The 16310-nt window shown below is 44.0% G+C and overlaps 1 pseudogene; it reads left to right on the top strand.

Annotated features, from left to right (window-relative positions):
* The first annotated feature begins 10480 nt into the window (after positions 1–10480).
* Positions 10481–11384, top strand: LOC103560444 (small ribosomal subunit protein uS2-like; annotated as a pseudogene).
* Positions 11385–16310: the final 4926 nt, after the last annotated feature.

Genomic DNA, 16310 nt, shown 5'->3' with positions numbered 1-16310 from the left:
CAGGGAAGGAGAGGGCCTCCCTGGCCATTTCTGGCTGGGCTCTGATCCATCCCCCTTTGTGGTCAGAGGGTCTCTCCTCTTAGCCTCAGAGGACTAACCTGGGCTGCCTTCTGTTGCTAGGTTAGAGATTGGGAGTTCTGTGTTTGGGTGGCTTTCCTCTTTGGGTGCGGGGGACGCAAGATGCCCCCATCACTGTGTTGTTCTTCAGGTCCTGGGATTCCCAACCAGCCCACCTTCTTACTACCTGTTGCTCTCCTTTGATGCCTCTTGTGCCATTTCCAGGTTTTTAAACTGTGCTTAATGGGGAGGAGTCAGGAGAACCCATGTATGTTATCTTGTCCGAACCAGTTGTTTTTAGCTGTACAAACGGTTTCTTTTATTCATTCTTCTTTTCTTATTTGTAAAATGGCAACTACATTCAGAGACGGTGTGTAGTTTTCATTCCAGAAGAATTCCAGGACTTGTTCTGTGCTCATATGCAAAAGCAGTGATTGGGTTGAAATGCTACAGAACCCATTAAATATTGCCTGGACCAGTTTTCCAAATGGGACTCAGGATGTCTTAGGACTGGGTTCCAGACTTCACATTCAACACTCAGACTTCAACATCATACTCAGACTAGCTAGGCAAAAATGCATAAGCCTGTTGGAATTAGGGGCTGGGGAACCAGTACCATGTACTTTCTGCCCTTTCATGGGAAATAGGGAAACAGGCTGACTGCTGAGTGAGGGATCTTTATTGCCTGGAAGATTTTGCCTCACCTGGGTTCTTGCCTCCCAACAGAAACTGGCTGTGTCTGGAATTTTATTTACCAAAGCAGAGATCTCGAGTTAATCCTGGACGTCACAACCACTGGGCTTCAGGAATGTCTAGTAGCACCTGGAGAACAGATAGAGCAGAACTAATAGCCTGAGGTGTCTCCTGGGAAAGAACTTAAGCCACATGCCCTATTGGAGTTCGAACACAGGCTTGTATTTTTCTTGCCTCTTCTCTTTCCTTCACATCCATATATAACCCACCAACAAGTCTTGTCAACACCACCTTCTAATAGATCCAGAATCCGACAGCTTCTCATTGTCTCCATTACTGCCTCCCCAGCAACCACCATCAACTCTCAGTGCACTGGCCACTCACTGATATCCCCTTCACTCTAGCTCCTCTACCACAGAAATGCAAGTCAGATGATGAAACTCTTCTGTTTAAATCCCTTCAATGTTTTTCCTCTTATTCAGGTAAAATTCAAACTTCTTCAATGGCCAAAGTTCCTCAGTGGTTCTTCAAGTGCTCTCCATCATCCAGCCCTGACACTTCACCGACCTCATTTCCTCTTCTCTCCTCCTTGCTCATTCCTCTCCAGCAATGTCAGGGCTCAAACATGCCAAGCATTCTCCCACCTCAGCACCCTTACTCTGAGAATCCCCTCTTCCTGCAATGCTCTCCCCCTACATATCTGCGTGGCTCATTCTAATGGCTCAAATGGGCTCCTGTCGGACAGGTCATCATTGACCACTGTATGTGTAATACTCTCTTCCCTCCTGGGTTGCTCTTAATCTATCCTTACTCTGCTCTGTTTTTTCATAGCACTTGGCATCACCTGACATAGATATGTGTTTGTTTGTCTCTTTACCCCTTATGAAAATGCAAGCTCTGTAAGAGATAGAACTTTGATGTATTCCTTCTGTGTTCCAGAACTTAGAACAGAGCTTGGCATGTCATAGACATTCACTGTTTAACGAATAAATGAAGAAGTGAATGAATACAGATGACCTTGTATATCTCTTAAAGGAAAAACTGGGAAGCCTGCTACAAGAACTTGTCATAAAGAAATAAAGCCTGTGAGAGTTTTAACCAATAGCTAAGAAGGATAATGCTAGAGATTGAGTGATAGCTATGTTTAGGCCCAATACCCATTGGACACATGTCTGGTCTTTGGAAAACAGTAAGATTGTAAACAAAACCAGAAAGATCCATTTCCCTGGACTGTAAAATATGGGTGTCAAAACAACACTGCCATGGGGCTGTTGAACAGAGAGAATTGTTTCTCCTCTTTTGCCATGTGTTAATTTCCTATTTCTGTGTAACACGTTATAAACACTTAGCAGCTTAAAACAACACTCAGTCATTATCTCATAGCTCTCTAGGTCAGAAGTCCAGACGGGCTTGGCTGGGTTCTCTGCTCAGGGTCTCACAAGCTAAAGTCAAGGTATCAGTCAGACTGTACTCTTATCTGCAGGTTCTGGGGAAGAATCCACTTCCAAGCTCATTGAGGTTGTTAACAGAATTTAGTTCCTGTGGGTGAAGGACTGAGGTCCTTATTTTCTTTCTGGCCGTCAGCCAGGGGCCACTTTCCACTTCTAGAGGGTAACTGCATTTCTCCCCTTATTGCCCCTCCATCTTCAAGTCAGCAATATATATGAAATTCTGCTTGTGCTTCATATCTCTCTGACCTCTCCCTCTGCCATGAGCTGAAGAAAATTCTTTGCTTTTAAAGGGTTCATTAGGTTTGAGTTAAGCACACCTGGATAATCTTTCCTCTGCCATATGATGCAGCATAATACAGCAGCGCTGTCTCATCATGTTCATGGATTCCACCCACCTTCAAAAGGGAAGGGCCACAAAGGTGAGGGTCATGACGGGTCGTTCCTAAAATTCTGCCTAATATGCTCATTTCACTGCGCATCACAGCACAACTTGGCACTGAGAGGGTTCCTGGCATTGTAAGTGATACCTGAGGGGAAGCAGTGGTAGCCACTGCATCTGCGGGACAAATAGTGGGACTGGGGAGGACTCGTTAGCCCTGGGGCATTCTGGAGGGAAATGGGAGACTTCTGGAAGTGGCAGTACCTTTTAAGCCTGGTAGTCCAGTGACACTAGAAAGAATAGACATGTTTATGGACCCACGAGAGCTACGCTGTAGAGATCTTTAGAAAGACTTGAGAAGTGAAGAATTTCCAAAGGGCAGGTGATTATGCAGCAGCAGATGGGGGCCACAAACTTGCTGAATATGAGTTATTACAGTTTAGGTGACTATGTTTGCGTGCATAGGGCAGTGAGGACTGGAAAAATTTTCCCCTGGTCAGAGCAGATGTTAGTAACTTAATCTGCTGAGGTCTTGAAGATCTGATATATGACCTTCCATGGCCTTCTTTCAATTTCAAGATTGTAACCTAGTGAGTAGCTAAGCTAGAATTCAGCGTTAGGCTGTAAGCTCAAGAGCCCATGAATTCTCTTAAGCACTCTGCCGGGAATGGGAAATGTGTGGCACACTTGCTCTGACTCACTACTCCCATGCCCCATCATTGGTTGACCATACAAACCTTCTTGCAGAGACCTGCATAGCCTTAATTATCAAGACTGTGCTCCCGACCAACATTGCGAATTAAGTGAGTTAAATCCAGGATAGAACTTATCTCCCATCCCTGGACTACACTATACCTCAAATTCCAGCAATCCCAGAAACAGAAAGATTTCTGCCTATTTCTTATTCTAGCTGAAAGATTGCATATTGTAAATGGTAGAGGAACACTTTACTCCCTCTATTGTGTATCATTAGTTGAAGCTGACTAGAGAATGGGAAGTGAATAGAATTGAAATCTTTTATACATTTTTTTAGGGCTATTACTCAAACTTGTATAAATTATGGGATTCTTTTCTCCTAGCATTCCCCTTTTCTAATGAATGGGAAAGGAATTAAAATGATTAAATAGCAGGAATATAGACCCTGAAAAGATACAGTTAAAGCCATTTATCCTATTTAGCTTTCTTAGAGGGAACTGACGATGTTAACATTCAGAGGTTGTCCTCTGTTCCAACAGAGAAGCAGGGAAGCCTTAGGAGAGCCGTTAGGAAGCTTAAGCTAATGGAAGTTACTAGAAGCTATGTAATCTGTTGGCAAGAGAGGCAGAAGGGTCTCTTGGTGGGGCAGCAGCTCTGTTTGGAGCTGAGAGGTAGAGAAGGGACTATTGGAGCCTTGTGTAGTCCTGTGGTTTGGAACTCGAAGGTTAACTTCTTTATATTGGCGTCTCTACGTGGGTCTACATAGTGCAGCCAGCTCACACACTAGAGATCAGATATTTCTTTCCAGATATTTCTAAATTAAACTGAGACAAAGAGAAAAACCATGACTCAGTCTAAAAGACAAGAACTTGGCCTTAACTTGGCCTTCTAGAGCCCAGTGATCTAACTCCTCCCTACTCTCCATCACTTCTCATGATCTGAGTGGGAGCCATGATGGCCGCAGGGCCATCTGTGGGACTTTTTTCTCTTCCTGGTCTGCTCTTTCTTACCTCTTTGTTGGCTAACTCCTATTCTGCCCTCAGATCTCAACTTAAGTGTCATGCCCTGCAGACCTGATCAGATGCCCCAGTTATGCACCTGCCTAGTCCTGTACTAAAGTTCAGTCACACCTGTGGTTATTATTTATTGATGCTTACTAAATAATTAATTAATTGTGTAGTTCTCTGTTTAATGAGATTGTAAGTTCCTTGAGGGCAGGGCTTAACTCTTTCTTCTTCACTGCTATAGCTGGAAAGCTTGGCTCAATATTTAAACTCAGGGAGGGGCTCAGTAAATATGTGTTGAATGAATGATTGAAAGAACCAAAAATTAGGACATGACCTTTGGAGCACTAGCTATGATAAAATCATGCAGCTGGTGGGTTTTATTTTTATTTTATTTATTTTTTTTTTTTTTGAGGAAGATTAGCCCTGAGCTAACATCTGCCACCAATCATCCTCTTTTTGCTGGGGAACATTGGCCCTGAGTTAACATCTGTGCCCATCCTCCTCCATTTTATATGTGGGATGCCTGCCATGGCTTGATAAGCAGTGTGTAGGTCTGCACCCAGGATCCAAACTGGTGAACCCCAGGCTGCTGAAGAGGAGTGCGAGAACTTACCTGCTTTGCCACCAGGCCGGCGCCAGGTGGGTTTTATTTTTAGTACACTTTCTCCCTCTTGTAGCATCTCTCCTCCTGCAAACACCCATGAATTCTGGGCTCATGTGCGTGCACAGGTTTTAGCTCTCAGTTGGCTGTTAGGTATTTCCACAGTTAAGGAACTGAGCTGACAATAACAAGGGCTATTTTAAGCTATTTTTGGAGAATCTTAAACAACCAGACATCTCTAAGTTCCAGCTGCTCGGAAGATTCTAAATTGGTAAGCATGGTGGTGATCTAGGAAATGTCATATGCTAGAAGGAGTTTCTCCTCAGACTGCTAAAGGAAACTCCCAAGTCAGGTCACATGGCACATGGGAGTAGGTGGGAGGGAATTTTTGTGTGGTGGTGTTAGTGGTGGGGAGGGGGTGGATCAGATGGACTCTTTTTGCTTGTAACAGGAAATTGTGATAGGTGACAATGCTTGACAAGACATCTGGCATTTGTGTTAAGCCTCCAGCAATGATATGCCTCAATAATATGTGCCTTACAGGCAAGGGCTCTGCTTGCTTGGGGAATTGGTGATTGGTTGGTTGGTTGGGTAGTTGGTTAATTGGTTGTTTGTTTTCCTCTGGTCAAGGTTTGACTTTCTAATTGACTAACAAAATTGTGGGACCTCCTTTGCCTGAAATGGGTCTTTCTGGTCAGAATTAATCACAGGTGCCTTGGTGCTCGCAGAGCAGTTGGTAGACATTTTATTTCATTCTATTCTGTCCCCAACAGACAGCAGGCCACTGAGAACAGGACACTGGTCACCCAGATCCGTGTCCAGAGCCTCAGCCACAGTGCCTCACAAGTCAGTCCTCAAGACAGGTATGTTGATTCCAACTGAATCAAGTGTATAGAGTAGTCACTTGGCCTAGCCTCTCCATCACTACGGAGCATTGACAGCCCGTGGAGAAATAAGTTGAAACCGTCTGGCTTCCCTTCTTTCTTATTCGTGACTTTCTTCCCTTCCCTCCCTCTGCCTTCCCTTCCCTTCCCTTCTTTCTTTGTCCTTCCCGCTCAGTCTCTTTCTCTGTCTCAGTTTCTGTTTCTCTCTTTGCAATTCTTTTTATCCTTTTCTGTTTCTCTCTTCTCTTCCTCTCTTCTTTGTGCCATGTAAGGGTTTGTAGGTTGTTAACTGCACAAGGATACCTTGCCAAGAAGAACAATGAGGGTGGAAATCCAGCCTGCGCTCTGTTTATTGACACATAAGTGCTGGCATGGGGTTTTGTCTGCCCAGAGGAGCATCTTTTTCTAATTTACACAAAAGCATTTTGGGGGCTAACAGCAGCCCTTTCCTTTCCTAGAATGTTCCCATAGGAAGCAGTCATTTTGTATTTCTCTCCTGACCCAGACTTCCTCTGAATCTCGATAGGAGCCTCATTGCCCTCCTTCTCCCACCGCTGACCAAACCCAGGCAGGCTAGAATTGCATTTGTCTCAGAAACATATCATTAAAGAAGTGTTTCTACACTCTTCTAGTCCTTTCATCTTTTTTCCGGTGATCCTTTATTTTTTGGGTGGTTCTTTTGAGTAGAAAGCTAACCTTCCCATCATTTGCCTTAGATGTTTAACACTCATTTTCTCTTCTCAATTGTCTATGTAACTAAACCCTCCTAAGCTCTTGTTGATCCATTGGCAGTGGCGGTGTTTATTTAACAGTCCTGTTTGTTCCACAATCTCTGACCAGAAATACTGAGGAGGGCATATCTTTGCTTCGGCAAGCTCTGCACAGTCAGAGAACCATGGATGTGGAAGTTCAAGTTCTTGGAATGCTCTTGAGATTAAGGTTCATTTCTAATTTTCCCTTGTATCTGTAGTGCCTGGCACATTGCTTGACGTATACCAGGCATTCATCAAGACTGGTGAATGCCTCAGTGAGGAAGGGCATGAATAAACCCTCCTCTACCCGCAGGCTGCCTAGGAGACTCATCCTGGTGATGAAAGTAGCCGTTACAAATCCCCGTCAAGGTGGGCACAGTGACCCTCACTTTCAGCTGACCGGGGCTACAGTCAGATGATACCTGGCTTAGGCTCTTGTGAGATGCAAGAAACAGGATCATGCAAAGGTTAAGCCAGTTAAAAAACATAAAGTATGTGGGGAAAGCCAGGGAAGCCAGAGACCAGCTCAGTAGCCATAGAGCAAGGCCTCATGCTAGGTCACTAAGTTAGGAGTGATTGCTCCTTGATCTAGTGTTCTACCACTGTGGTGACAGCGATTTTGGTCTGCCTCTGCTGTTCCCATTGACTGACTTCTTGCTCTCCTCCAACCTCGCAGTTTCTGCTTGGTGCCTCGTCTTGGAGAGTCTCTCAGCGTCTGGAATCCCTTCTTTCTGATTGGCTCTTTCTGTACATCCCCTCATCCAGCTTTTCTAGAGGGGCTCTAACTGGGTCGGTGGGCTACATCCAGCAGAGGTCCCTCTGCAGTGTGCAGAGCACTTGTGCCATGCTGCCTCAGGGACAGCGCCATATGTAGATATGGATATGTGTATTGGGAAACCCCTCAGACAGACTCAGGGGGCAGGCATTCGAGGCTTCCCAGAAATGGTTCTAGTGCATGGCCTACCTGCCTGGTGAGGATTGCTGCTGTCTCATGATTGTCAAACCAGAAATGTCATATCCCATTCAGCACTGACCCATTTAGTGCAACTTGCCCCAGGAATACTTTTACAGTATTCATTTACAAATCCAGTATGGCATTGAACAGCAGTCAGTAAAAGAACAATGGGACAGGTCAACCAGGAGAGGGAGCACCATCGAAGCTCTTGCCACTAGGCCATCGCAGGTCATGGAGACCTAGCTTTCCTTGGTTCACAGTCACTTTTACTTGGCTGTGATTTCTCTTTGCGTCTTTGTCTCAAAGTGGCTGACACAAGGTGTTAGAGGTTCCTCAAAAGTGCCAAGGGAGAGGACCACACTGGTGTGTTTTACTGAAGTTTGACTCTTCTTCAAAAACGTGGTTCAGAAAGCAGAATTAGGCCATTAGGGATTGGCAGAAATCCTGTGACATTATGAAAAAATGGCATAATAAAGCTCACTGAAGCCTGGGAGGGCTGACTAAAGATTCTATGGAATGGGAAGAAATGACGGAGCTTGCCAAGCTTCAGGGGATTTGATGAGAACAATCACCATCTCTTTAAGTATGATGCTGTAACGGTCATAACGGTTCGGTTGGTGCTCTCATTTTGGGGAATGTGTTATCTTCACCATGCCCTGCCCCCGTGCTATTTCCCAATGAACACAAGACAATAACCAGGAGAAGAGCAGCAGTCTTTCTCCCATCCTCACACAACTGGCGCTCACTGGGATTTTCTCTGCTAATGTGAGGAATAAACAGGCTGAACCTGTTCTCTTGTCCACAGTGAGTGTCACCACGAGGCCAGACACCAGTTCCCTTTTTGGAGACTTGGCAGCTAGCCCAAGCCTCTTGCCTGGGATTTGGCGGGGGGGGCGGGGGGGGGGGGGCGGAGGGGTGGTAATTAAGGAGATGCTGCCCAGGTCATTGTCCTTGTCCTTCTTGATCTCTCCCTTTAAGCAACAGACTCAGTCACTGACGCCATCAATCTAGCACATTTTATAAACAGTAAATTCATTTCAAAAACCTGCCGCTGAGCAGCCATCTGTCTCCATTTTTGTCAATCTGCTATTATAACAATGCAACTGTACTGTGAGTTCGTCTTTCACTAAAAACTCCTTCATCTGAAGGCGAACATGTTGAACATGGAGATAAGAGCTATGGCCAACTGACAGCATTTCCACCCACTAGCCTTTCATCACTGGGGCCTGGAATTTAAATCTTGTTTTTGACCTAAGGTGATGATATTGATGGTTTCTGTATTTTGCTGTGCTTGATTTATATACTTTGAGATTACAGAGTGTTCCCACATCCTGATTTATTACTTATTAGGTAGGAAAAAGGCAGACAAGTGTTATTACCACTGAGCAAGCAAAACAAGTTGGTGGGTAAACTGAGGTGCAGAATAGTTAAGTGCCCAAGGTCAGATAGCAAAGGAGGAGAAATTGGAATGTATCTTGGAGCTATGATCTCTCTCCTGAACAACTGAGTCATCTCCCTTTATATTTTGTTTTTTTTTGTACCATTCAAGAATTTCACAAAAGCACTACACATGGACACTATGCTCTCCAGAGGCCAGTCTGAACATAGCAAAGAGAATTGGAACTAGCTCTGAGCTGAGTTGTAAGAAGAAGCTGACACCTGGATCCCCAGCCAGCTTTTAATACATAACATCCTACAGTGTATTCTCCTTGCAGCGCTTAGAACCTCTTGCCACTAATCTTTTTTATTAGGGGGAAAACATATTAAACAAAACCAAAAAACCTCAACAACATAAAATCTCTGAAACCAGGCCAAGGATGCAGACAGCACCAGAAGGGATTGTAGGCAGTGGAAACTCCTCTTGCAAAGAAAGCTTGTTAACTTATGCTCAGTCACCACATGCTTGTCTCTAGATAGAACCATTTGCAAGAGTTTGGAGTGTCTTTTTCTGTGCTTACCATTAATGAATACCCTTAAAAGTCATTTTGGATGATAGGAGAAGAGTTTAGGTGGGAAGCAGGTTTTCAGAGCTCTTGAAAATTCCATTATTTCCATGACTGTGGCACACCTTATCTGTTAACATGGAGACTTATCTAAAACAAGTCAGATCTAATCTGTAAGCATGGATTTCAAGGAAGGAAGCCATCCCATTGTGCTCATTCCTGTGGTGTCCTGGCCTGTTATTACTTGCATCACTCCCCTCCACCTTCCTGAGGAACATGCTCGGCCTTGACACGTTCCCTCTATTCTCTGTGTTAATCCTCCTCGTGTCTTTCCCACTGCTTTATTCTTGTTTTTGATACATTGAGCATAGCACACCCTTCCTGCCGGAATTGAAAGGGCCAAGTTCCCTTTGAGCAATCAGTGGACTCCAAGGATAACACTTTTGCTTTCTTCTTGTTCCTTGGGGTGATGATTACTTTTAAGTATCAACTCGGGTAGGTTATGGTGCTCAGTTGTTTGACCAAACACTAGTCTAGATATTGCTGTGAAAGTATTTTTTAGATCTGATAAAGGTTTAAATCAGAAGACTTTGAGTAAAGCAGATTATTCTCCACAATGTGGCTGGGCCTCATCCAATCTGTTGAAGACCTTAAGAGCAAAGACAGGTTTCCCAAAGAAGGAGTAGTTTTCCGCAAGACTGCAACATAGAAATTCTGCCTGAGTTTCCAGCCTTCTGGCCTGCCCTGCAGTTTTCAGACTCAAGACTGCAATATTAACCTGAATTTCCAGCCTGTTGACCTGCCCTAAAACTTTTGGATTTGCCAGCACCAAATTCTCCCATTCTTTTCTTTCCAAAGGACTGGCAGGCTATTAAAGCAGTTTGGAGCTTGTCCGGTCCTGCCTCTTATTAGCTGTGAGATCTTGGTTGGGTTACAAACATCTCTGTTCCTCTGTTTACTCAAACTTTAAATAGGGATAAAGAGCCTTTCTGCACTACCCAGAGAGGGGCCCACACCACGTTGTTTTGAGTTCCCATCATAACTTAAAGAGAAATTTTCACAATGTCCGGAGCCCTTGATGTCCTGTAAATGAAAGAGGGTGTCCTCAACTTCCTTGCAGCAGGAACCCACTTAGATGGCACCAACCTTGACTTCCAAATGGTTCAGTACAAAAAGAAAAGTGATGGCATCTACATCATAAATCGGAAGAGAACCTGGGAGAAGCTTCTGCAGGTAGCTTGTGCCATTGTTGCCACTGAAAACCCAGCTGATGTCAGTGTCATAGTGTCCAGGAATACTGGCAGCAAACTGTGCTGAAGTTTGTCACTGCCACTGAAGACACTCCTGTTGCTGGCTGCTTCACCCCCGGGACCTTCATTAGCTAGATATAGGCAGCCTTCTGGGAGCTGAGACTTCAGTGGTTACAGATCCCAGGACTGATCACCAGCCTCTCACAGTAGGTGTCCTAATGTATCTACCATCGCTCTGTGTAACACAGACTCTCTTCTGCACTGTGTGGACATTGCTATACCACACAACAGGGGAGCCCACTCCGTGGGTCTGATGTGGTGGACACTGGCCTGGGAAATTTTGCACATGTAGGGTACCATCTCCTGTGAACACCCATGGGAGGTCATGCTTGATCTCTACTTGTGCAGAGATCCTGAAGAGACTGAAAAAGAAGAGCAGGCCACTGCTGAAAAGGCTATGACCAAGGAGGAATTTAAGGGTGAATGGACCACTCTAGCTTCTGAATTTACTGCTGTTCAACTCAAGGTCGTGGACTGGTCTGAAGGTGCACAGGTGTCCTCTTGGCCTATCCAGTAGTTCCCCACTAAAGACTGGTGCCCTCAGCCTGCCACTGACAACTGGACTGCTGCTCCCACTGCTCAGGACAATGAATGGATCAGAACAACCACTCAGTGGTTTTTTTTTTTTGAGGGAGATTAGCCCTGAGCTAACATCTGCTGCCAATCCTCCCCTTTTTGCTGAGGAAGACTTGCCCTGAGCTAACATCTGTGCCCATCTTCCTCCACTTTTCTTTTTTTTTAATATGTGGGATGCCTACCACAGCATGGCTTGCCAAGCGGTGCCATGTCCGCATCTGGGATCCGAACCAGCGAACCCCAGGCCACCAAAGCAATACGTGCAAACTTAACTGCTGTGCCACCAGGCAGGCCCCGACTGAGTGGTTTTAAGCTGTTCTTCCACAAACTCTTAAACAGAAAATGGAAATAAGGTTGACAAAAGAGGAATAAAGAGAGTATTTGCTGCTAGCTTGTTATGAGGATTAAATGATGGTGTACCTGACACACAGCAAACCCTATATGTTCATTAAATTAATCCAGTACCACAGTCTATTGATTTGGTGTTATAGGCATAAAAAGATGTCCATGTGTGTGCTATCGTGTGAGGAGTGGTGGAGAAAAATGTGGAATGCCTTTCATGTATTCCCAAATCATTGTTTCTAGTTTTTCTGAAGGAATTCAGTTGGTGTGGTGGTGATGGAAAAAACATGAGCATTTGGAGGTAGATAAACTCACCTTCAAATCCTGGTTTTCCTGTCAGCTAGATTTATGATTTAAAGCAAATGGAATTACCTTTTTGAGACTCTAGACTTTTTAAGACTCTCATTGTGACCCTAGCTTGAAAGAGGTGGAAGTGTGCTTAGAGGGGTCCACAGAGAATTCACCTGAGGGGAGGAACTGGAGGATGCTGCCTTTGGTGCATCGCCCTGGCTGACCAATACTGGGAAAGAAGACTTCTGAATGTGACACTATGTCAACCGCTGGCATCTTCCCCATTTTTGCCACTAAATTTGTCGCAAATTGCTCAAGAAGTATGGCTATAGAAACTTGAAGAATGAACTCCTTATTGGAAGCCTGATAAAGAGATATAAAACCTGGTGAGTAGAGCAGCCGAAGGTATTGAGAGCGGAGGACAGGTGGAAAAGAAGCAGAACAGAGCAGCTGCCAAATGGGGAGGGTCTTTGACGTGAACAGTGTGAGAAGTCTCGACTACACACAAGGGCGGGGGCCTGGCGGGAAGCCTGGAACCCTAGGGACATTACTTGGTGGTGGTATCCATTTTGAACAACAAAAAAAAATTGAGATCTTTTCTCTCATACTCTAGAGCAGTGGTTCTTAGCCAGTAGAGATTTTTCCCCTCAAGGGACATTGGGCAATGTCTGGAGTTACTTTTTACTGTAATGTCTAGGGTGAGGAGTGCAAGTGTCATCCAGTGGGCACCTAGAGCTGCTAAATGTGCTACAATACACAGGGCAGCCCCACAACAGAGTATTTATCTAGCTCAAAATATCAATGGTGCCAAGGTAGAGAAAGCCTGCTCTAGAGGCCCTCCCCACCCTGAAGGAAAGGGAAGCTGTCCTAGTAGGTACTGACAGATTGGTGGCAATAGAAACATAGGAGTCACATTGCTTCTTGAAGGAGAACAGGACACTCAAGTGTATTTTGGATGTTTCCTCCAAGACAAAGGATTTCATTGACTGCCTAATGTGGTGCTGTGGGTGCAGCTACACCAAAACCAGGTACGGATCATAGATTTGGAAATGATTTTGAGAACAATTCACCTCCTTGCCTCAGCATGGTGGTGAGGCAAAGCCAAGATGGATTCCAGGACAGTAAAATAGCTTCCCTGACGAAATGACCTTGTCTCTGCCGTTCAGTTGGTGCTTTCCGTGTGGTATTGCTCCAGGTTCCATCTCCCCAGTTAGAGGGCAAGCTCAGAGCTGCCAAAGGCTATGAATCCTCCCTGTCCTGGGCCTTCTACCATTCCTAACAAAGGGCAAACCCTCAGGAAAGAAACATTTAATGAAGGAAAGTTACCACCTAGCTTAATGTAGCCCAACAGGCTGACAACCTGAAAAAAAATTAGGACAGGAAGAAGAAAACCATCCTCAGTGATGACCGTTCTAAAATCAGAGTCTGCAGTACAGGTATTGTATTTCCTCAGAATATTAATATGCCCTCACTGGAATGCATCATCAAGATTTTACTGGAAAATTAGAAAAGGCAAGGGAAGAGTTTCAGGCTGGAAGGATATTTTGAATATCTTAAATGATTGATATAAATAAATTAAAAATGAATTTGTTATGTTCAGGACCAGATTAATGACAAGGCAGTAAGTTTTGGGTCATTTTTATGATGGCAGACGAGGAAGCCTCAGAGGATTCTTGTGTCCCAAAGAGCTTTTCATTAAAATATTGTCCAGATTCTTCAAGCTGAAAGGGAGCAGAAAGAATGGTATTTCCAATCTACTCTGTTTAAGAGGTTGTGATCTGCTCCAGGTCCCTTAGTTAGTGGCAAAGCCAGCACTAAACCAGATTCTGGACTACTAGACTACCACCCTGTGCTTCATTGCCTGCCATTTGCCGTGGTTCTGACCTTCCACCATGACAGGTAGGGAGATAGAAAGATGATAGGTGTTTGGTCAGCCAAATATGGGTGCACATCCCAGCTTTGCTTCTCCCTTTCTATGGGGCTTGCTGAACTTTTCTTGGTTTTCTCATCTGGGAGTAGAGAAAATAATTACCATGAGCAGTTCATTTATCAGTGCCATGAAAGCTTCTAGGTCCCCTAAGGCTCTTTATTGTAATACAGTTATTACAATGAGCTTTCATAACTTTGACTAGTGTTTCTCAGACTGTCATTCAGGGAACACTTGTTCTGCAGATGTGTTCAAATATTTTCTATCATGAATATGTTTCACGGTGAAATAAGTGTGGGAGACACCAGTTAAACCAAGGCAAACAGACATAGGAATTCACAGACACTTTAATAGGTTAATGGGTACTGGGACTCACCAAGAGGATATAATAAGCAGAATTTCACAAATTTGTATGACATAGAGCCCTTTCTTAGTGGAACACCTCCTAACATCTTGTGGGACACTAGTTTCCATGGAAGACAGCTGGGGAATTATGGTAGGTTGATTGCACTGATGGCCCTACCCCTTGTTTCTGGGCTCAGCCAAGTGACTTATTTTGGCCAATCAGTTGTTAGCAAGTGTGATACAGGCAGAGGCATAGAAAGTCCTTGTGCATTGAGGCTCGTTCTCTTGCTGCTCTCCATAATCATGAACTTAATCATGCTCTTCTCTTGCTCTTCATCATAATCATGAGTGTATGTTAGAGCTACTCTGCTGAAAGCATGAGAGACTTGTGGAGGAGAGTGGATTTGCCACAGCTGAGGTCATTTGAGATGTACTTACCTCAAGCCAACCGCCACCAGAAACATGATCCCAGCTTGCAGCCAGGGAACCTGGAAAACATGCAAGTGAGCCCAACCAAGGTCAGGAGAAATTCCCAGCTTCAATCACAGACCTGCAGAACTGTGAGCTAAATAAACGATAGTTGTTTTAAGCCGTTTAGTTTTGGGTGGTCTGTTATGCAGCATTGTGTGTAGCAATGGAAAACTGATACAGAAATTGGAATGGAAACTGACACAGAAGTGGAATGTCCACTATGTAGTTCCAACTATTCATTTTATTCCCACATGCAAAATACACTCACCCTCTCCTCCCAAGATCCCTAAAGATCCCATCTAATCACATCATCCTGGCTCAAGATGCAGGATCTTAAGATCTGTAACAGGTCTGAATGTGGCTTCTTGAATACAATTTTTTTGAGCTGAAGACCTATGAAGACAAACTATATGCTCCAAAACCTAACATATAGGAGTAAGAAAGGACAGGATAATCATTGTAGACAGTTCATTTAAAAAGAGGAAGAATAGAAAATACATACGAGATGCTCGTTTACAGCAGTTCTGAAGTCTACCCCTGCAAATGCTACCAGGACCTCCAATTCAGAAGAGGGGAATATTCCCTGATTAGGCCTCAGTTCTGCTCCCTGATATTGACTCTCCAGTCCATTGTTTTCTATGGCTCTGTGCTCTACCATCTGGGATGTGTTTACTTTTCTGCTCTCCTTGGCCACCTCTACATCATTTGACCAATTTTCTTCGGCCTACTTCTTGTTTACGGAAATGGGGGACCCAGAGGTTTCCTTACACTTCCTGTTGGTTTTTGGTTTTTGTATAAATTGGCAAAACCTTTTCATTACAGTGCCCTCAATACTTTTGTCATTACAGTGCCCTCAAAACTTTTGTGGGTTTCTTATAAATTTGATGACCCAAAAACAACACCTATAATTCTTTTGGAGCTGGATCTCACTACGGACTTAATTGCTGTTATTTGGGCAAGTCAGGTTGCTGTGGGGCAGTGCTCTTAAGATTTTTAGCAGCCCTTTTGTCTAGCTTAGAGATTCTGCTATGTTCTGCTTTATTTCTTTCAGAGGCCATAACAAAAGGTCTTAAAGATAAATATTTGATTGGATTCTTGCCTCAGGCTGTATTTTACTTTGAGAATCTTTTGCTAACTGGAGAGTCTAGAGATGAGAAACAATTTTCTTTTCCAACCAAGAAGCCCTGGTCCCCCTATAGTCCCTCTATAGTAAATTTGCTATGGGTCAGTTACTTCTCTACCCTTCTTTTTTTGGTAGAAGCTTATCAATATGCAGGTAGCAAGAGCCACTGATACTTTCAACATTCTGCCTGGAAATGCTATTGCTCAAATCCTGAAGTTCATTAGAGGTACATTTTTTATCCTCTGAATTACCACATGTGGCAGTTTTACTGATTTTTTTGGTGTTTTTTTTGCTGTTACATAACCCATGTTTCCATTTTTCTATCCATCTATAGCAGTTTTCTTATTAGTTTTCCAGGCTGTCTATTGTTTGATCTCAAAGCCAATGACACATTTTTTAGTTTTTGGTTAAAACAGCACCCTAATTCTAAATCACAATTTCTGTGTTCGTTATCTATTGCCACAAATAATGCTGCATAACAAGTCACCCCAAAATTCAGTGGTTTAA

This window comes from Equus przewalskii, chromosome 16 (genome assembly GCF_037783145.1).
Source record: "Equus przewalskii isolate Varuska chromosome 16, EquPr2, whole genome shotgun sequence".
Lineage (NCBI taxonomy): Eukaryota > Metazoa > Chordata > Mammalia > Perissodactyla > Equidae > Equus > Equus przewalskii.
The sequence above is the reverse complement of the archived record's forward strand: the minus strand, read 5'-3'. Positions and strand labels throughout refer to the sequence as shown.